Consider the following 22,842-nt stretch of genomic DNA (forward strand, 5'->3'; position numbering starts at 1 on the left):
GACTGGCAATCAGAGACCATCTTTGGTGTAAGGGGGTCTGACAGGAGGGTGGGGAAGGAAAGCCTCGGTTCCTTTGTGTTTGTTCCTTCTTTTCTGGCGTGTTCAACTGGCCTCTCTCTTGTATGGGCAGGGAGGAATCCCAGTGTAGAGAAAATGGTTTTCACCATCATGTCTGATGTGGCACTACTAGTGACTTTTTTAGTACGAAGAATTGAGGTGCTGCTGTAACAAATACCTGAAAACATGGAAGTGGCTTTGGAACTGAGCAAGGGGTGGAGGCTGGAAGAGTTTTGAGGTGTGTGCTAGAATTATAGACTTTAAGGGCAGTTCTAGTGGGGTCTTAGCAAAGCCAGGATAGAATGGGATCATATCAGCAAAGACACTGCCAGTTGGAACTAAGGGAGACAGACAAAGCAGTACAGAATGAAAGAAGCCTGTTGGATTTCTTAGACTTGACTGGCCTGGACCATAGAACTATTTGGCTGTAAGCACGTACTATTCTTTTTTTTTTTTTTTTTTTTTTATTATACTTTAAGTTCTAGGGTACATGTGCATAACGTGCAGGTTTGTTACATATGTATACTTATGCCATGTTGGTGTGCTGCACCCATCAACTCGTCAGCACCCATCAATTCATCATTTATATCATGTATAACTCCCCAATGCAATCCCTCCCTCCTCCCCCCTCCCCATGATAGGCCCCAGTGTGTGATGTTCCCCTTCCCGAGTCCAAGTGATCTCATTGTTCAGTTCCCACCTATGAGTGAGAACATGCGGTGTTTGGTTTTCTCTTCTTGTGATAGTTTGCTAAGAATGATGGTTTCCAGCTGCATCCCTGTCCCTACAAAGGACACAAACTCATCCTTTTTTATGGCTGCATAGTATTCCATGGTGTGTATGTGCCACATTTTCTTAATCCAGTCTGTCACAGATGGACATTTGGGTTGATTCCAAGACTTTGCTATTGTGAATAGTGCCGCAATAAACATACGTGTGCATGTGTCTTTGTAGTAGAATAATTTATAATCCTTTGGGTATATACCCAGTAGTGGGATGGCTGGGTCATATGGTACATCTAGTTCTAGATCCTTGAGGAATTGCCATACTGTTTTCCATAATGGTTGAACTAGTGTACAATCCCACCAACAGTGTAAAAGTGTTCCTATTTCTCCACATCCTCTCCAACACCTGTTGTTTCCTGACTTCTTAATGATTGCCATTCTAACTGGTGTGAGATGGTATCTCATTGTGGTTTTGATTTGCATTTCTCTGATGGCGAGTGATGATGAGCATTTTTTCATGTGTCTGTTGGCTGTATGAATGTCTTCTTTTGAGAAATGTCTGTTCATATCCTTTCCCCACTTTTTGATGGGGTTGTTTTTTTCTTGTATATTTGTTTGAGTTCTTTGTAGATTCTGGATATTAGCCCTTTGTCAGATGAGTAAGGGGAGAAGAGCCTGCAAAGACAGTTCAGAGATCATCAGGGCCACCATCTCAGTTTCAACAGGCCAGACAGCCTTTCACCAAAGTCTTGGGTCTACGACTGTCCTGGGAACCTTTTGAGGCTGTTCAGGACCACCTGGAGCTTTGGGATCTGTACCTCCACCACTCTAGTGGACCTGAAGGGCAGAGCATCAAACCAAAGAGGATTATTCTCAATCCTAAAGTATGATTAAATGTATCTTGCTAGATTTTGACTTGCTCAAGATCCTTCACCCTCTCCTTTTTTCCTAATTCTCCTGTTTGGAATGGGAATGTCTATGCTGTGTCTTTCTCACCATTGAATTTTAGAAGCACATAATTTGTCTGGTTTCACAGGTTCACAGCTGGAGAAGAATTCTGCCTCAGGATGAATCATACCTCAAGTCTCACTCATATCTGATTTGGATGATATTTAGATGAGACTCTGGACTTTAGAGTTGATGCTAGAATGAGTTAAGACTTGGGGAACCATTGGAATAGAATGAATGTATTTTTCAGATAGCTGATGTTTAGGAGTTTCCATGATAAGCCAGACTCAGATATACAAGTGTTAAGATTATAGAAATTCCTCCAGATCCACAGATGACTCTACCGTGTGTTTTTACTAATATAAGTATACCTTGTGTACACCCTTTCTCCCTTCAGGTGAATGCACTGAGCCTCACTGCCCATTTGGCCTGACCTCACGGGCCTCTCTCTGGTATAGCCAGGAAGGAATTCCAGTGTAGCGAAAATGCTTTTTTTGTGCTACTAAATCTCTGTCACCCACCTTACTGTCTTTTATGTCCTCATTCCTAAGTGTTTCATTGTGTATTTCCTAAGAACAAGGACAGCCTCTTACATAACCACAGCCCAGTTATCAAACCCAGAAAATTCAACATTGATACATACTATTATCTAATTGACATCGTCTGTTCAAATTTTGTCCACTGACCAATCATGTCTTTGGTAACAATTTTTTTTCCCAATTAGGATCCATTCCAGGATATCATGCTGCATTTGGTTGTCATGTCTCATTAGGCTCCTTTATTCAGAAACAGTTCCTCAGCCTTTCTTTGTGTTTCTTGACCTTGGTATTTTTGGAGGATACAAGCCAATTATTTTGTAGAACGTCTCCAGTGTGTATTTCTGATATTTCCTTAATGTTATGTTCAGGTGATGTACCTTTGGAAGGAATACCACATTAATGATCTTGTGTCCTTCTCAGTGCATCATATCAGGAGTCACATGATGCCACTTTACTCCATTATTGAGGATGTTAGTTTTAATCACTTGGTTAAGGTGCTGTCTGTCAGGTTTTCTCATTGGAAAGTTCCTATTGTCTTCTTTGTAATTAATATGTTATGTGAGATTAAATACCTTGAGACCATACAAATGTCTTTTCCTCCTTAAATTTTCACCCTCTAGTTTTAACATCCATTCTACCTTGAGGAAGAGTTTTCCCTTCTCCTCTATTTATTTTTTTGTTTACTCATGTATTTATCTATATCAATGTGGGCTTATGAAGAAATCCACTTTTTTTTTTATCTTGAGCCTTCTGTGAGCTCCTCACTGGAGGGTGGATGCAAAGGTAAGTCTTCATAGCCATGAGGGATTCAAAATCTTATTTCCAAACCAAGTTCTTTTAATTAACTTAGAAGTTTGCTCTTCTTCACTTTTACTCATGAGTTGACATGGTAATCCTTTCTTTGAGAGTGGAAATCCAGACGGAGCCGAAACTCATCCCCTTTTCCCATCCGAAATCCCCATTCGGATTTCCTTCTCTTTCCTTCAGTGTGTACTCTCAGTAGCCCAAGTGTCAGTTCCAAATTCAGTAGCCAATGTCTTAGCCTAAGACTGGCAGACATTCTAAGATGTCAAAAAACTTTGCTTTCCCAACATAGACAAGAAAACCCAATGGTTAGCTCTTAGTCACTCATTATGTCTTGTGTATTTTTCCAAAGTAAACGTATTTCTGTCCTATTTGCGATAGCATTTGAAGTTCCTTTAACTTTTTTTTAACTTTTAAGTTCAAGGGTACAAGTTCAGGTTTGTTACATAGGTAAACTTGTGTCATGGGGATTTGTTGTATAGATTATTTCATCACCCAGGTATTAAGCCTAGTACTCATTAGTTATATTTCATCACCCAGGTATTAAGCCTAGTACTCATTAGTTATTTTTACTGAGCCTCTCCCTCCTCCTATCCTCCACCCAAAAGGCCCTAGTGTGTGTTGCTCCCCTGTATGTGTCCATGTATTTTCATCATTTGGCTCCTACTTATTAGTGAGAACATGCAGTGTTTGGCTTTCTGTTCCCGTGTTAGCTTGCTAAGGATAATGGCCTCACTGTTCACAATAGCAAAGACATGGAACCAACCTAAATGCCCATCAGTGATGGAGTGGATAATGAAAATGTGGTACATATATCCCATGGAATACTATGCAACCTTTAAAATTCTTTATAGAAACATTGAATTGAAATCAGGGCACAAGACTACCATATTGTGAATGATGTACTTAGTAAGGTCCATCCTCCTTACTAAGAATTTTTTTTTTTAATTTTAGCAATGCTTAGCAAGGGATTGAGATGACTTGCCCACATCTTAGTATTTAAAATTTGCTATGCATATCTGCTTTATTAAATGTTACATTATTTAGATTAAGAGATAAAAAACAAACCTATTTTTTAAAATTAAGGAGCTTCTTAATACAAAGTTTTATAATTAATATGTTATGTGAGATTAAATACCTTGAGACCATACAAATGTCTTTTCCTTGTTTGCTTTGTTTTGTTTTTTATCATATGGAATCACCCAATATATAGTCAGAGAAGTAAGTGATAGAACAGATTAACCTGCCTTTTTCCTTCCTGCACCTGGCAGTACAACACTGAGCCTTTGGTGATATCCACACTGACCTGTACAGTTCAGGAAAGTGACAATGTAACTAGAAAGTGCATGAAAAATGAAGACACTTTATTTGACGTGTATGCTGGTGTGCTTGCTAACTCACAGTGAATTTTCTATGGTCCTAGCTTGAATAGACAGCCTCATTTCTTTGTGCAGCCTTTATTTCCTTGTCAAATGTCTGCAGAGATTTGTCTGTTGCTCAGTTTGCTTATAGCCAGCTGGGTGACGTGAGTTGCTGTAGAACTGTGGAACTCTGTACCAAGGAATTCATGGGTGTGTGACATTTACACTGACTGTGTGTAGACTAGGCTATCTAAACCTTTAGTGTTACTTATGGACTACAGTTTTAAATTATTCTACACATCCCACGTGAAAAAAATATACAAGACAAAGAGTGTTTCTGACAAGAGTTTTTGTTTTTTTTTTTTAAGTTGGTTTTTCTTCATGCAAATATATTCGGGAGTAAGAATCCATGTTTCACTTTTACTTTGCATGTGATTCACTCTTGCATTTCAGTCAGCCTGCTCTCCTTGTTGAGTTGCAATTTAACCCCTGAAGATGTTGTTAAAGAGAAAATGGACAAAATGTTATCCAGATATTTGTCAATGAATGAAAAAAACTAGGGTTTATAAAGAAATAGTTTATTACATTTTTTAAATAGCTCTGTTTATTGAGCTATCAAAGCAATCTCTGCCTATAGTGGGAATTTGAAAACTAAAGAAAAGAATAAAGAAGAAATTGAATATTCATTCTTAATTTCACTAACCTGTGTTTATAGCTCCTCTTAATATTTTGGAGTGTTTCTTCCAAGTCTTTTTCTATGCATATATACTATATGTGTATGCTTAAAATATGGTTGAATTCTTATTTTGTATATATAGTTTTTCATCCTGGTGTTTACATTTAGTATTTTGTTGTGATGAATTCTTGTATTGTGAGTTTGTAAGTTTGAGTTTGAATGGGTGCACAAAGACCTTCTAAAACCAACCACCCTGGTTTGAAATTTGCAGGCTGCTTCTGATTTCATACTGTTAAAACAAATGTTTCTGTAGACATGTGTGAAGGCAAATATTAGACTGCATTTTTGACTTCTGGTCCATTAAGCCCTGTTACATTCCTTGTCATTTTTGACCCTTTCTAGCTAACGCAATGACCAGTCACGTTCACCTCTCTTCTCTAGCCCACAGCCCTATCCTCACAGGGACAGCATTACTGAACTGGACCATGGGGCTTGGCCTAAAACATGTTTTCCTTTCTTTGGGTGTTGAAGATAAGCCAGAATGGCAACTTGCCCGAAAGTGATCCAAGAACTTTTTGTATGAAAGTTTTGTTTAATAGTACCAACAGAAATGTTTTAAAATAAAAGTTTTATTAAGGTTAAATTTGTTCCTGTGTTAGAAAGATAAGGTTTATTCTCACATGCCTGAACTAGTTCCTTCCAACATGTTTGCTAGCTCTTCTGTTGACACAAAATGTCAATGGCCTGAGAAAGATTTTACACCCTGAAAAGAGAGATAAAGGAAACTCAAGACCATGAGCTTCTTTATCACAGTGATGCACATAGATGCTCACACCATTCTTCATTGTCAGTTGCAGAACCCTTTGTTCCTCTTTCAAAAAGTGTCTTTGTGTTTCTCAGAATGAGCTGGCTCACTCTCTCCCATCTGTTGGAAATGCAAGAGAACTTCATGGAAAGCAAGAGTATATAGGGTTCCCTGTAAGGTTAGAGGTGAGTTCCAGGCACTTAGTCCCAGTCACCATCTGCTCTCATGTGTCCTAGTGCTGCAGACATTGTTACAGAGGTGGGACAGGAAGTGTCTGTCCTACAGGTGTTAAGCTTCTTGTTCCCAGCACCTTGGGTGCCTTGGGATGACCTTTTCTCTCCTGTCTCTGCTCTGACCGATTTACTGTGTGACTTTAAGAGTGTTTTTTAAGGACTTGTTCTGGAAAAGATTAAGACAATTTCTAAAGATACATACACTATAAGAAGTTGACATAAATAAGAACAAAAGGTGAGAAGGCAAAGGAAAACAAGGCTAACAACAAGCTGGAGTTTAGGCCAAATTAACAAAATGCATACCACTATTCATTCAATAACGTTTTATTGAATGCCTAATATGTACCATTGTCTAGAAGACAATGTTTTTCAAACTTCGTTGCAACACATTAATGGCCTTGGAAACCATCTTAGTGAGCACCCATCATTTTTAACAGATTAAGATGTGAAGGTGAGAACAGAATATCAGAGGCCATTGCACAAAGTAAGGGTATTATATCTTATGTAAGTTTCAGATTGATGTGCGTGTTTGTGCATTAGGTCATCATATAAAATTTCTGTCTGTGGCCATGGTAAAGAAAGTTTGAAAACTACTGATCTAAGGGTATACACAAATTTAGGGCTGAATTTTTTAGAAGTCAATGAGAAGAGAAGAAACTGATTCGTTGCATGATTTGGGGTGCTGATCTACAACTATACATGAGAAAAAAAATTCTGTTATTCTTCACCAAGAAAAAAGAAATGAATAACATACTAAGCAGCGTATTTACAGAAAATCCTGAAAACTTAATGCTGTTTCTTTTAGCCTCCTCATTTATACCATTTCATATAGATACTACACACAGCACCATGTTACAATAGATAAGATGTCTGAAATTTACCCTGATGTATGCTATAGGTCCCATCACTGTTCCCTGCCACATGTTTGTATTCTTGTGAATGCTAAGTACAAAAAAAAGTATTGATATTTCTTAGAGAAATTACCTTAAATAAACATTTTTATTAAAATGAAACATATACACAGAGATGTATACAAATCATTAGCATACAACTTAATAAATTTTTGCAAAACAAATCCACCTACACAATCACTATTTAGATCATGAAATACAATATTGACAAGAAGGAAAAACTCTCTTCATACCCACTTTCAGCCTCTCCCCAAAGGAGAGACTGAACTCCCTGGAGTTCTAAAACCAGAGGTTAATTTTGCTTTGTTTAGAACTGTATATAATGGCCTAATATAGAAGATACTTTCTTGTGTCTGGCATATTTTGCTCAATATTGTGTTTGGAAGACTATCTATCATTTCTGACTTGAATTGGACTGTATTACAAGTTTTAATCTGTTTTACTATTGATGAACATGTGAATTGTTTTCAGCTTTTGATTATTATGCAAAGAGCAGCTATGGACATTTTTGTACAGGTCTTTTGGTGACCATGTGTAAACATTTCTGTTAGGTTTGCGAGTGAAGATGCTGGTTAATAATACATGTGTATTCAGCTTTAGGAGATATTGTAGAACTGTCAAAATGGTTATACTTCACCAACAGTGTATGAGAATTCCAGTTTCTTCACATCTTCTCTAATACTAGGTATTGGCAGTATTTTTAATTTTAGCCATTCTGGTAGGTGTGTGTAGATATCTCATTGTGTTTTAAATTCACACTCTTCTGATAAATAATGAGGTTGAGCACTTTTTATATGTTTATTTGCATTTGAGTATCTTCTTGTGTGAGAATATCTAAGTCTTTTGGCCATTTTATATTGGGTTACCTTTTTCTTAATGATTTATAGGAGTTCAATATATATCCTGAATATGATTCCTTTGTCAGTCATATGTAATACAATTATTGTTTCCCACTTTTCACTCTCATAATGGTGTCTTTTGGTGAAGAGAAGTTCCTAATTTTAATATAATCTAATTTCTTACCTTTTCCTTTATTGTCTCCTTTTAACATTTATTGTTTATTTATTTCTTTTTTCCTCTATTGTTAATGCTGTTTGTGTCCTGTTTAAGAAAACTTTGTTTACCCCCAAATCGTGAATATGTTCCCATATGTTATCTTTCTGAGAATTTCGTGTTTCACCTTTTACATTTTTACCAGCAACCCACCTGGGATTGATTTTCCTGTATCATGTGAAGTAAGGTACAAAAATATTTTTTACAGTATGGGTATCCAGTTAACCTACCACCATTTATTCAGGACAATGCCCTTTCTCACTACAATGCAATGTCACTTTTAATGATTAATGATGGTATATGTGTTTCTGTTTCTGTACTCTCTTTGGAGCTCTTCTGATCTATTTGTCTATCCTGTGTCAATAGCACACTGTTTTAATTAATGTAGATTTATAATACTGTAGCTAGTAGTATTAAGTCCTCTAATATTCTTCTCTTTTAATTTTGCCTTGATTATTCTTGGCTCATTGCTGTTTCACATACATCTTAGAATTAGTTTACTAATTTCCACCAGAAAAAAAAAAAAGCCCAAGACTTGTGAGATTTTGATAGGGATTCCTATATATTGAATCTATATACTAATTTAGGGAGAATTGACATCTTTACAATATTGAGGCCCCCAATCTATGATCATGTATTGATCTCTTTTGCTTTTTCTCAGTAAAGTTTTGTAGTTTCTCATTTAGAAGTCTTGGATATCTTTTAAAAATGCATTTTAAAGTATTTGATATGTTTATGCCAATATAAATGGTGTAATTGACTGACTTTCATTTTCTAAATGTTTGTTGGTATATAGAATTCCAATTGAATTTTATATGTTGATCTTATATCCAGTGGTGTGGCTTTATTAACTTATTAGTTTTAATAATTTATCTGGAGGATGTTTTGGTTTTCCTCATACACAATTATGATTTCAAAGAATAACCACAGTTTTATCTCTTCCTTTTTCAGTCTTTTTTTCCTAATTGCAAGGTCTGCGATTTCTTGTATAATGTTTTATAGAGGTGGTTATAGAAATTATCCTTAAATCATTCTTAGTCTCAGGGGAAACTTTCAATATTCATCATTAGCATGTTTGCTATAGGGTTTTATCAGATTGAGAGCATTTTCTTCCAATCCTAGTGTGTTGTAAATTGGAGAGTAAATCCTCCTTGTGAGGTCTTTAAGGATCACTTCAGTAAGGCCATGGAAATACTATGAGAGGCATATGCAATTAAATCATCTATTATGCTTGCGGGTCCTAGAAAGGAAAGCACAGCGCATCATGCAGAAGGCCCTATGGGAGAAGGGCCAGGTGAGCGGGCTCACTAAGTAAGTGGGGAGCCAAGAGAATGAGGACCTACAGACTGGTGCCTCTTTAGGGGGTCAGGAAGGCGTATACAAGAAAAAGGCATGAGGGATTTCATTGGTGTGTTTGAATGTCACTAGGTGACATTCAAGGGAAGGAAAGAAGGGGGACTTGTGGCAGGGACCAGCCTTATTACACTAGTACAACCTGGACACCAGGGCAGGGTGTGTTCAGTCTATTGTAGGGCTGTTGAGGCATTAGGAAAATGTAAAGTTTTCAAAATTTACCATACACCTAGTTTGCTGAGTGTTTTATCATGAATAGATCAATGTACCCATTTAAAGGACCAGATGCTTTTCGTTTTTCTATTAATAGAGTGCTTTACATTGATTGCTAATATTAAACCCACCTTGTATTTTTAAAAGTAAACCTTCTTGCATTAATGTGTTATCCTTTTAAAATTATCTCAGGATTCGGTCTGCTAATACTTTGTTTAATTGTTCTTCTAAATTCATAAAAAATGCTAGTTATAATTTTCTTTTCTCATAATACCCTTATACTGTCATGGGATCAAGACTATCCTGGCCTCATAAAATGAGTCTCATCAAATGAGTTGAGACATGATCCCACTTCTTCTATAATCTGGATGAGCTATGTAAAATTGGTGTGGTTTTTCCTTTAAGTATTTGGTAGAACTCACTCTCCAGCAGTTTAGGCCTAGAGAGTACTGTGTGAGTAGATTTGTATATACAAATTCAATTTCTTTAATGAGTATGGTACCATTCACATTTTTATTATTTTTTCCTGTTTGAGTAAGGTTTTTTTAAGTAATTTGTCCATTTCATTGACATTTTCAAATATTGCCATAAAGTGTTCATATATCCCCTTATCTTTTTATTGTCTGTAGGATTTATAGTGATTTCTTTTTTATTCAATACATGTAATTTTTCCTTTCTCTCCTTTTATCTTAATAAATCTGGCTATAGGTTTACGATTTTATTAGTATTTTCAAAGAATCAGTTTTTGACTTGACTGATTTTCTCTGTTACACTTCTATTCTATGTATTACTAATTGTTATTTTCTCCTTTCCACTTTGGTTGACCCTAATATGGCATTATTTTTAGGGTTTCTTGAGATGGATACTTAAATCATTGATTGTCTTCTTAGGACATTGGCTGTCTTTTTTTTTGATACATGCATTTAAGTATAGAAATTTCCCTCCAGTCACACCTTTAGCTGCATCTCACACACTTGAGGTGGCATGTTTTCTTCTATTTCGGTTAATAATATTGTCTAATTTCCACTCTGCGTAATCTTTGACCCATGGGTTAATTAGAAGGGTATTGCTTAATTTCCAAATATTTGTGTAATTTTTAGTTATTATTTTATTATTGATTTCTATTTAATTATGATGTGGTCAGAAAATATCTTCTGTTTGATTTTTGATCTTTGAAATTTATTCAGACTCATTTATTATCAACACATCATAGATGTTGGTAAATGTTCAATGTGTATTCTGTAATTGTTGGCTGTAATGTTATAAGTAGATCTATTAGGTCAAATGTATTCATCACCTTATCCTTATCTATGTTCTTATTCATTTTTAACAGCCTGTTCTACCAGTTACTGAGAGAGGTGTATTAAACCCTCACACATTAATTGTGGATTTTCTTATTTCTTTTTCTAGTTCTAGCAAAGTTGGCTTTATATATTTTGAGGCTTAGTAACTAGGTGCATTCAGATTTATCACTCATAGCTTTCTATTGGATTCTTTTACTATTATAAAATGTCTTTTTTATCTCTAGTAATATCCCTTGTCATTAAGTTTACAGTATCTGACATTAATATAATTTACATGTAATTTTTTCAATCCTTTTTTTCTTTCAAATTGTGTGTCCTAATATAAAAAGTGTGTCTCAGTTAAGCAGCGTTTAACTGGGATTTAAAAAATAATTCAGTATATGTATATTATGTGAACTGTTTATCTGCATTTTATGCAATTACTGATATACTCGTGTTATAATCCATCATATTACTCTTTGACATTTTATTTGCCCCAGCTATTTAGTGTTCCTTTTCCTCTCCTTTGTTACTGTATTTTGAATTAATGAAATATTTCACCTCTACTGGCTTGTTAGTGATTTATTCTTTTACTCTTCTTTTAGTGGTTACCCTAGGAATTACAAAGTGAATCATTAATTTATTAATGTATAATATAAATTGTGACTTTGACTATTTTCCAGAAAATGCAAGGGACTTAATTTTATTTACCACTCTTCCCTTTTGTATTATTGTCTCACATTTCAATTCTACATATGTTTTAAATTCCACAAGAAATAACAATTTTTATATTGTTTTAAATAGTTAATATTCATTTATATATTCATTTGTATTTACTGCATTTATATTTACCGCATATTTACCATTTCTGGTGTTCATCCTTCCTTCCTGTGTTTCCAAGCTCCTATCTGGGATCTTTCTCCTTCTACTGGAAGTATACTCCTTTAAATATTCTTTTAGTTTTGGTCTGCTTTATTAACTTTATTTAATTTTAATTAAATAAAGATAACTTTATTAGCTTTATTAAAGTCTCATTGACATAAAAAATTGTATTTAAAATATACAATTTGATAAATTATGACATATGTATATGCTGTTAAAGCATCCCCACAATCAATACAATGAACCAATCCAACAGCCCTCAAAAGTGTCCCAGTTTGACACTTTAAATGAGGAGCATAACTCTAGGGGCACTTAGAACCATCCCTTCTTTTCCTGGGTTTTTGCACTGGATTCAGCATAGAACTAGACCAAAATCTGCCAATTCCCAGGGCCAGCATAATAATAAAAACAACACTTATAGCATGCTTTCTTGGGCCAGGCATTCTTCCAAGCACTTCATACATTTTTAATATTGAACTTACTAATTTAACCCTGGTCTCTATAAATTAAGCATTGTTACTGTCCTATTACAGAACTTGAGGCACAGAGTAGTTCGCTGCACTCTGCATGCCTAAAGTGTCTATTTGTTTCTACTATTAATTATGTTGATTCAGTTCTAATTGTGTCCACTCAATCAAAAGAACCATTATAAAGAGTGTTCTTGTATATAAGCTGGACTGACAACCTCAATCCCCAGATTCGGCTATTGCTCCTTCATGGATAGTAGTTTCCCTGCCATGCTTTGTTTGGCGATCCTCTGAGAGTGACTCTGAAGTGGTGAATGCCATCCTTGTTTAAAGGGGTAGGAGGGACAATAATCTAATTCTACCTAAGAGAGAAGACAGTAAACTGATGCTGTGTTTCCATTGCTGTTGGAAAAAGAACAGTAAATGACAGCAAAATTGAATAGCTTGATACTTGCACTGTATAAATTACCCAGCGGAAGAGATGTGTTGAGAGGGAAAGTGAGGATTTGATCTCTGCCTTTCAGTTTTCAGTCATTGTCAACCACAAACTACAAAAATTGGCTCAGCAAACCTTGGCTTCATCCAGGATACTAGGGAGCAAGCCAAGAGATTTTTTTTTTCCCCTGCTAAGTTGCTCAGGATTGGTCTTTTGTGGATATGTTTACATTGGTGAATAAAGTCAGAGTACTTTAGTCATTTTGCTTCAGTAGTGTTTTCCAAACTGTGGTTGGGCTATATTAGTGGGTAATGAAATCAATTTAGCAGGTTATTACTTTTAAAAAAATGAAATAGTACATAAAATAGAACAAAATAGGGTAGAGTTCAATGGAATAGAAGGTATCCAAGTGTATCACAGGAGTAAGAATATTATTTTGTGGAACTTTTGTTTCAGACATATATATATATCCCTACATATTTGTGTATGTATATGTTACAGATTAAAACATTATTTTTTATTGTGGATCATGGTCAAATAATTACTGCTGGGAATTTAGTACATTAGAGGATTTTTTTTCCAATTTTGTGAGTATATTTTTTCCAAATGCTGTTTGTTTCTGTTTGAATGGGTCATACTTCAGAATTTGATGTAGAGGGGAGCAGGCGAAGTCTTCATGCTGAAGTAGAGAGTAATAATTTTCTTGTTGATCAACTACAAGTAGAAAACAAACTTGATGTATCTGAATCTGTCTATATTGTGGTTCTGTGTTGAAATTACACATCTTTTCAAATGTCAGATAGAAAACATCCCAAGGAAATAAAATCACCATAGTGACATTCGAGTGCCAACCCAAAAGTCACCATCTTTTAAAACACAGGTGGCTTTTGGCAATACTATATACCTACTTGCCAACGATTGGCGTTCAGAATTTACCAAACAATGAAGTCACTCATAGTTGATTGTGATGACATGTGCTGGTTTTAAAACTTTACTATGATAATTGGATATGCAGCCATAAAAAAGGATGAGTTTGCGTCCTTTGTAGGGACATGGATGCAGCTGGAAACCATCATTCTTAGCAAACTATCACAAGAAGAGAAAACCAAACACTGCATGTTCTCACTCATAGGTGGGAACTGAACAATGAGATCACTTTCACTCGGGAAGGGGATCATCACACACTGGGGCCTATCATGGGGAGGGGGGAGGAGGGAGGGATTGCATTGGGGAGTTATACATGATATAAATGATGAATTGATGGGTGCTGACGAGTTGGTGGGTGCAGCACACCAACATGGCATAAGTATACATATGTAACAAACCTGCACGTTATGCACATGTACCCTAGAACTTAAAGTATAATAAAAATAAAAAAAAAATAGAGTAATTTTTCACGTAAACACAGTTTTCCCTCCTAATTCAGCTTAGTTAAAATCTGTGTCAATTGCTTTGAATTAACATTAAATAGATTCATGAACTTGCATAAGACCTAGTTAGTAATCCAGCTGTATGTGATTAAATTTCCCACATGTGGGAAATATATATATCAGTATGTAATACGTTCTGCCAAACAAACCCATTCACTGGTACTAGATCTTTATGAAACAAAGGAACAGTCAGTACAATAAATATTCATAAAAAATGCTAGCGCTAGAAAACGTCTTACAGCAGCGATGACATGTAAGTTTCTTCTTAAACTGGTTGGCAATGCCTGTCTGGGTGCTATTTGAGAAGGATTTAGAGATTGTGGTTGGAGTCAGCAGTAAAGAAAGACTGCAATTTGATTAGTCGTGTGGTGAACATGGGAGAAGGGCAGTGATGATATATATGCTTTATGTTTATCTTAGAACTTTCTAATTTAGTAAATTGTTATGGTATCTTGGAAACAGGAGTTGATTTCTCCATTTTATAGAAGGAAGAAAAAGAATAACAGATGGATGTTGCCCATAGTTAAGCCTTTCAGTACTCTTGGGCTTGTTTTGTTTCTGTTCAGGTTCAGCTAGATTATGTGTTTAGTCCATGCCTCATAAATGTTTCCATTTTCTCCTTTTTATTTCCATTACCACTGTTATGTTTTTGATCCTCATTAAAGAAATTATGGTAGAAGCTTTCTAGATGATTTCCTTGCTTTCCGGTGCTTAAACAGTTTTTATGGGGTCAGGAGTCATAGACTCCGCTGAAAACCATGCAACAACTATGCACCATCTCTCAGGAAATTGAATGCTCGAACAAAGTTCTACAAATTACTTAAGGAGGGTTGTAAATTCCCTGAGGTCTACACTTAAATTAATAACCCCTAGTCTAGTTTGTCGTTCTCTAATTGATCCTTCAAATTTCTATCAGGCTAATATTCCTAATGCACAACTGGTATTATATTATCCTTTGCTCAGAACCATCAAATTTCTCATTGCCTTTAGAACAAAAGTCCAATCTACTTGGATTAGAACCGAATCTTTCAAGCTCTAGCACTGTTTCTGCCTTTGCAGCCTCATCACCCATTCTCTACCTCTGTTTCCCTCTCCCAAACACACAGCCTTCTTAGCCAAACCAGAATACTTGCTATTCCCTGCATTTCGCTCCTACGGTTGCTGCAGCCTGAACATCCTTTCCCTCATTTCCACCCAGTTGGGCCCTTTCTAACCATCAAGCCCAGTATCTTTTCTGATTCTGTTGTTTTTAAGGATGCCACACAAAGCACTGAGCAACACCTTGTATGGTACCTTGCACAGCATGACTGTGTATTCACCTGCTTGCCCACAGATCCTCTGCACGCCCTGCCTCTGTATTACTGAGGGGCTGCCTCCTGAGGTATGTGCCTCCTCTGGGTTCAGCCATTGGAAGGCCTTGGTGGAAGATCGGAGGACTGAAGGAAGGGAGAAGCCAGGGTATTTCTTCTCCACTCTCTCTGCCTCAGACGATATCTCTGACAACAGTTGTGTCTCCTCTGTGGCTTCGGTTCCTACTGGAATCGCCAATTAAAGCTTTCAGTTTCTGTTGAATGACCCCAACCCAGGGCTCCAAAATCAACACCTCCATTCTTGTCTCGATAGCTTAGGGGTTTCCTGCTGGATGCCTCATATTCCCCTGCTCGACTTCACTTCTTTTCCTTCACTTACATAATCAATCCCCTGCATTATAATCTTTCTGTTTAAATACTTCAGCCAGTTTATGTTTTCCTGGATAACCCTGATTCATACAGCTGGCATTTGATGGATATTTGCTGAATTTTATTACCTAATTTTAAATCATTTTTTATGTGGGTATCTCTCTGTCTCTTTTTTTTTTTTTTTTTTTTTTTGAGTGCAACAAGGATAAATCCTCTATCAGTTATCCAGTACATAATGACATTATTGGGAATTACCAGGGATAGTAACAAATTACCACAAAACATAGTTTGAAATAATTAGCATTCAGTAGCTCATGAGTCTGAGAGGTGGCTGGCTGATTCTGCCCGTCTTGGGTGAACTCACTCATGCATTTGTGGCCAGCTGTATGTCAGCTAGGTGACTCTGCTCATCTTTGCTGGGCTGTCTTATATGGATGGGTCTTGGCTGGTCTGGGCTGACCTGGGGTGGCCTTGGTGGAGACAACTGACGTGAGTCAACTCTGCTGTGTGTTTCTCATCCATAACAAGCTATCTAAGGCATATTCTCATGGCAATCATGGGAGAGCAAATTTGTTATGAGCTGGGCATGGTGGCTTATGCCTATAATCCCAGCACTTTGGGAGGCTGAGGCAGGCAGATCGCTTGAGCTCAGGAGTTTGAGACCAGCCTCGGCAACATGTGTGTCAAAACCCACCTCTACAAAAATATAAAAATTAGCTGAGTGTGGTGGTACATGCCTGTCATCCCACCTACTCAGGATGCTGAGGCAGGAGGATCTCTTGAGCCCAGGAGATGGAAGTGTCAGTGAGCCAAGATTGTACCACTGCACTCCAGCCTGGGTGACAAAGTGAGACCTTGTCTCAAAAAAAAAAAAAATTGTTAGCAGGGTAGATTTCATGTTAATTGTTTTACCACAGAAAGAGAGGAAAGGAAAAGAAGGAGAGGAGAGGAGAGAAGAGGAGAGGAAAGGAAATAAGGAAGGCAGGGAGGAAAGGAGGGAAAAAAATTAGGAAAAAAAAAGATATTGACAAAACTCCCAAAAGCAAAGCCAAAAGAACAAGAATTTATTTCTCTAGAAGATATAATGTAATGGCTCATCAATAAGAAAATGTCCATCAATGTAGCAGAAAATATTGGGCAAACCATTGAAAGGAAGACAGGAAGGAAGGAAGGAAAAAAAGAAGGAAGGAAACGGAGGGAGGAAAATTCACACAATAAGAAATACAAATAACGTTTAGAGATATCAGAAGATTCACAACTTTACTTACCCAAGATATATGTGAACTCTAACTAGGATTCCATTTATCTGCTATCAAGTAGATAAATATAATGTTTAATAACATATTAGCAAAGATATGGAGAAACAGGACTTTCAGACATAGACATAAATTGAAATGACCTCTATAGAATCTAATTTGGAAATACAATCACAATGTAAAATGTGCATTCCCATTGAATGGCCAATTCTATTCAGATTTGTTCTATATTTTAACTTGTATGTGTGAGAACTGGCACTTGTACGATGCTATGCTTTGTAGTCCTATTTGGAATAGCAAAAGAAAAGATTTCACTGGCCTTCAATAAGTGTGATATTATGGGATACTATTTAACTGTCAAAATAAAACTTTAAAAGAATGAATAAGCACTTTACAAAAAAATTAAAAGGCCACTAATACAATGCAATCAGTCTAGCTCAGGCCTCATATGATTTAGTGAGAAACCAGAGATGAGAGAGAGAGAGAGAGAGGAAGGAGGAGGAGGAGGAGAAAGCATTAATTTTGCTCTAATATTAACCCCTTTAAAATTGAATTCATTTAAATTTAACCCTTTAAATGCTTTGCAATAAAATATGCATTATGTATTTGCTAGTTTGTTCTGTGCAATTTCATTCATACAAAGTTACTGTCAAAAAAATAGGTCAAGTAAAGAGCCATTTATAAATAACGTATTAGTAAACCAAGTTAAAGGGACTTTATTTATCCTTTAACCTTCAATTTGCACTAATTGGGAGCAGTCATGGGAAATGGTGCCAACCTCACCTCAGGTCAGATGGCTTAACAAAATGAACTGTTTCATACCCAGAAATAACTATATTCCAAATATAAATATGAATCAGTTACAAAACAGATTCCTTTGAAACTACAAAATAACCACACTGTTAATATATTTGTGCCCCTATTAAAATGTGCAAAGAACACACATTCTGAACTCAAGCTGTCCCAGGGAGTGATTCTCATTTTTGCTTTGAATCTTGTGTAAACAAAACTGGGCAGTCTCCTTTGAGCCATGAGCAAATTCACAGTCCCTGAGTTTTCTAAAGAGAAGAACTGAGAATGGGTATGTTTAAGTTGGAAGGGTTTGGGGCTTGAACTTGCTGCTTTAAATTTCCTTCATCACAGGGAAATCACTTTCAATTTGTCTACTTGAAGAACTCTAATTTGGTTTGTTCTCAGTTTGAGGCATATCATGAAAAAGACGCCGCATGTTTGTATTATAGCAAAATTTGGAAGCCACCTCAGTGACAGTGTTTCATTTTCTTCTTCGCAGTTTTATCTTTAAAACCTGAATCTGTTCTCAATCATTTAGAACAAGGCCCATGACATCAGACTGCCTGGGTGCGATTCTTGGCTGGCCTCTTCTGCACCGTTTGACTTTGGGCAAAATGCTTAACTGTTCTCCTCTCCTTTCTTCATCTGAAAAACGGGGCTATTTATAATACTTACCTCGTATGGTCATTGTGAGGATTACCTTATGTGAAATTAGACAAAATAATTAGAACAACCCAGTTCATATTGTGTGATTAATAAATGTTGTGTATACAAACGCTTATTAATTATATGAGAATTTTTGGGTTTTTCACAGAGTCAAGTTCAGATACATTGTTCAAAGCCTAAATCAAAATTACACTCTCAAGAAAAATATATTGAGGTCCAACTTTTGCATTCAAAATATATATATAAATACAGTTTTGTATTTATATATTAATGTCGGGGCAATGGTGTATATGTACACATAATTGCCATAAAGTCATAACAACTGCTACAAACACAAGCCTTCCTGGCTTTGTTAATGTAGTCTTTGAGAATCCTTTTTGAATAAGCTTCTTAATTGCCTTGGTCTTCAGCCGTGCACTATCAGAGTTCCTGAATGTCAGCCAAATGGTCAGGTGAAGTTAAAGGTTTTGGACTTGAAGGTTTATGAAATGGGCGGTGCAGAGAAATTTTGAAGAAAATAAATAAATATAACTCCAAAGTCTTCCTTAATGTTGTTTTAAAAGGGAAGAAAATTAGTAATAAGCAAGTCAATTTTAATAAATATATTTTTCCTTTTAACATACTGAGTGTCCACTGCATGGAGTCTTAGGGTGGAAGAACCACTGCAGAAACAAGACAGGGCAGCTTCTTCAGAAACCCAGAGTCAAGAGCAGAGAAAATTTGCTTATGCTCACATACATATGCACACCCACACATAACCAACAATCACTTTAATGATATAACAAGGGCTTTTATGTAGCCATAAACGTTGGATATTGGGTGAAAAGCCAACAACTGAATATATATTTACTCAATTGTGTGGCAGTTAAAGGAAATGAGCTGTTATAGATTAGCATGGTTCAAGACCACATCCATCATATTGAGTCAAAAATGTAGAATGAAAGATACACAAACAGGGATTCATATCATATAGGTAAATTAAAACTACACAAGCATTGTTCATTGCCGTGGATATGCATTTATGTATGTGAATGTTAAAAAAGAAAAATAGTGGTCTTGAAAGATACAAACCAACTCACAATCTGGGCGTGGCGTGGGGTTATCAAGGAGATTATACCTATGCTCTAATTTTTCTAATTTACAAAAAGGCATTCTTTGTGTTATTTTAAATTATACCCTTTTTTAAATTAAAAAAAATACAGCATACATGACAAAATGTTAGCAATGGTTTATATTTTGGGTAGTGGGAACCCAGACATATTTTCCCTGCTAACTTCTGTTTTTCTAAAATTTCTGTGTTATTCACAACAGCAACAACAAAAATTGTAGGACTGCAGTTAGTTAAAAAGCGGCTTCTCGCTTGCCATGCAGACAGCCACTCAGCGACATCCTCTGTGGCATAGCAGGTGTCGTGGTCTGTTTGGCTGCCTTTCTCATCTTGTTTGTACCTGGGAGAAGTGTTCACCATATGATTGCATTTAGCACAATCTAGACAGCTCCATGGCTTCATGCTCAGATGCATACCCTGATGGAGAACCCATCGCTTCCCCACAGGTTTCATATGACAGTGTCCCACCCCAACGGCTCAGTTGCAGCTTTTATATGTTGAGACCTATTCCAGGAACTATCCACTGAGATGAAGCAGGATTCTCTTTAACACAGTGTGACTAAACAGTTTGAGGTTCACATTTGCCTTTTATTCATCTTCACAGACTGCCAGTCCAAAGCTCTTGAGTCTTGTCCCTAAAACCCCACAGAAATGCAGATCTCTGAGATTCACAAAAGTTGTCCCATGCCTGTAATGTGTTCTTACAGTCCTTGTGTTAGAGTCCCTTTCCCTGAAACCATCTCCCCTTTAGAATAAGATTTTATCTAAATCTATTTGCATTTATTCAAAATCAGAGACAGCTCTGAAACCAGACCCTATTTAAACATAGAAATAAGAACAGTTGTAGATTAATCAAATGTTGGGAAACTTTAAAACAACAAATTATATTTATCTTCTGTGTTTCCTTTTTTCCAGATCTGCGATTTCCTTCTGGTTGGCTGTCCTGCGTGGGTGCCAAATTCCACACATGATTTAATGAATAAGAAGGTCAGATGTCAGCTTGACTATTTGCAAACCTACGATCTTTGCTATTAATTGTCCCTTTTTAGCATTATTGGAATTATCTCCTAATGTGTAGTGTTGCTGCTGTTGTTATTTAATGTAGTTTTGAACTATATAGGTATTCAGAAGAAATATAAAGCATTAAATGAACTAAAAACATAACAGAAAAGCAATGCTACTAATTCACTCAAGAAGAGTAATAGGGTAGTGAGAGAAAAGAGCACATTTTCACTTGTTATACCAGAAAATTATTGTGCTCAGCGAAGATCCAACAATCCTTTCCCATGTGTCTTTTCCTTGAGTGCAAAAAAAAAAAAAAAAAAAAAAAAAGGCATGAGAATTACATAACCTGTTGGTTCCAGCAAGTCAGATAAGGTACAATCACCTGTGAAGTAAAGATCCACTTGACTAGCAAGTCTTCTGAATTCGCCTTTCAGTCCTGAGTTATGTGGTCATATCAAGCAACCATTCAGATCACTGGGTTATAATTTAGGATCCAGTTTGTTTACATTATTATAAAACACAGTTTCAGTTTATCTCTGCATATAAGGTTGTGTCGGAACTTTCCTTTCTGTGTTTTTTATTTTTAGCAGTTTAAAAACTAACCATGGAAAAATGGCTTTCTGGTGATAAGGAGACATTTAGGCTTGGCCAGGGTCTGGCAGAGTCTATAGAAATGCTCACTGGCTGCGGGAGCCCGGCCTTTTGAATGCTGTCTTTGTGCCTCCTCTTGCCCATGGCCTCTGGCCTATTGTCTAGGCGCCTGGGTTGGGGTGGTGCTATCTGATTGTAACCAGTACTAGTATTACAGCGCTCAGTGCCCAGGCCCTCCCTTGGGCCCCCTGTCTGGCTGCCTCTGTCTCCCAGCCCTCCCTAGAGAGGACCAGCCATAGTTCTCATATCAGAAAACACTGTTTGTAATTTATAGAATGTTCAAGAAAAAGAGATCACTAAGAATCTTCAAGACCTATGGTTCTCTAAGTTTTTTTTCATCTTTACAAATAGCCCTCTCCTTTTCCCAGTTGAAATCTTTCAGTGGACCTCAATTTGTAAAGCATGGAAAAGGACAGCTGTTCTGTTTAAAGATGAGAAGGCTCCTGCAACCCCAGTCCTCAGCCTCTTCTTCATCCCACCTCAATCAAGGTGACCTCAAAGGTCTTCCATTCCCACCAGGAAACTGGGGGCACCTCCCAATAGTTGCACACTCTTTTTACAAGGCATTCTCCTCAGATTTACAGATTTACAGATAAGGAAACTAAGAAGAGATTTCTATAAATGCTGAAAACCTGAGGCATTAGACACAAAAGAATGAACACTGTATTAATTCATTTTATATAGTTCTAGAAAAGGAATAACTAATCTGTGGTGATAAGAATCAAAATAGTGATTACCTTGGGGAGAAGAGAAGATTGGCTGGCAAGGGGCATAAGGGAATTTTCTGGAGTGATGGAAATGTTTATAGAACCATGGGCTACGTGGCATCTGTTAAAACTCACCTGTGCATTTTACTTTATATAAGTTGTGCTTCCATTAAAAACAGAAACAAAAAGGAAAATAAAGAAAAAGTAAATTAGGCATTTAGTGAATGAAAATACTATAGCCAAATATTTGAGTGTGATCAATTTCCTTAAAACTATGTGGGCTGTTTATTGGATCTGGTCTAAAGTCATTACACAGAGTTTCTGAAGATTGAAAATCATGCTGTTCTAATATTTTTTGTTGAATAATCACCAAATCCAGAAAAATAAAAACTCTCAAGGAATTCCAAACAATGAAACCTGTAATGTGGCTTAGATGTGAGACCTGGGAGTTCTGGGACTAGAGATTCAGAGGACAATATTTGATTCTACTGACCACAGAGGCCAAGAATCATTGCCCTCCCAGTGCGTAGCTCCCGGGAGGTGTAGAGTGGCACCATATTCCAAATGGGGGTCCTCTGAGCTTCTAAGGCTCTGAGAAGCCCCTTAAAAGTCTCTGCGGGGAGGAGTGCTGGTGGGTAGAGACCATCTGGGTCACCATCCAACATGCAGCTGGACTTTTATCTGTTTAGGTATTGGGCTTCTCTATCCGTTTCCATGTATATAAAGAATTCCATAAGTGAGAAACATGTGACAAATGTTACACATGTTGTATACCCATTCTGGTGTATATTCTTTCCTTAAT

The 22,842-nt window shown here is 36.7% G+C and overlaps 1 protein-coding gene across 6 annotated transcripts in view; it reads left to right on the forward strand.

The window, feature by feature from the left end:
- The window catches only part of THRB (thyroid hormone receptor beta), a 389,921-nt gene that overhangs the window by 139,993 nt on the left and 227,086 nt on the right, over positions 1–22,842 (forward strand). For 5 of the 6 annotated variants that reach the window (XM_030933219.1, XM_030933237.1, XM_030933217.1 and 2 more), the window contains exon 2: positions 20,593–20,664. The gene's annotated coding sequence lies outside the window, so the exon portion shown is untranslated. Of the gene's footprint in view, positions 1–9,065; positions 9,407–20,592; positions 20,665–22,842 lie in introns of those variants that run through there. The other variant, XM_010357318.2, reaches the window with a different exon arrangement.

Source organism: Rhinopithecus roxellana, chromosome 1 (assembly GCF_007565055.1).
Source record: "Rhinopithecus roxellana isolate Shanxi Qingling chromosome 1, ASM756505v1, whole genome shotgun sequence".
Lineage (NCBI taxonomy): Eukaryota > Metazoa > Chordata > Mammalia > Primates > Cercopithecidae > Rhinopithecus > Rhinopithecus roxellana.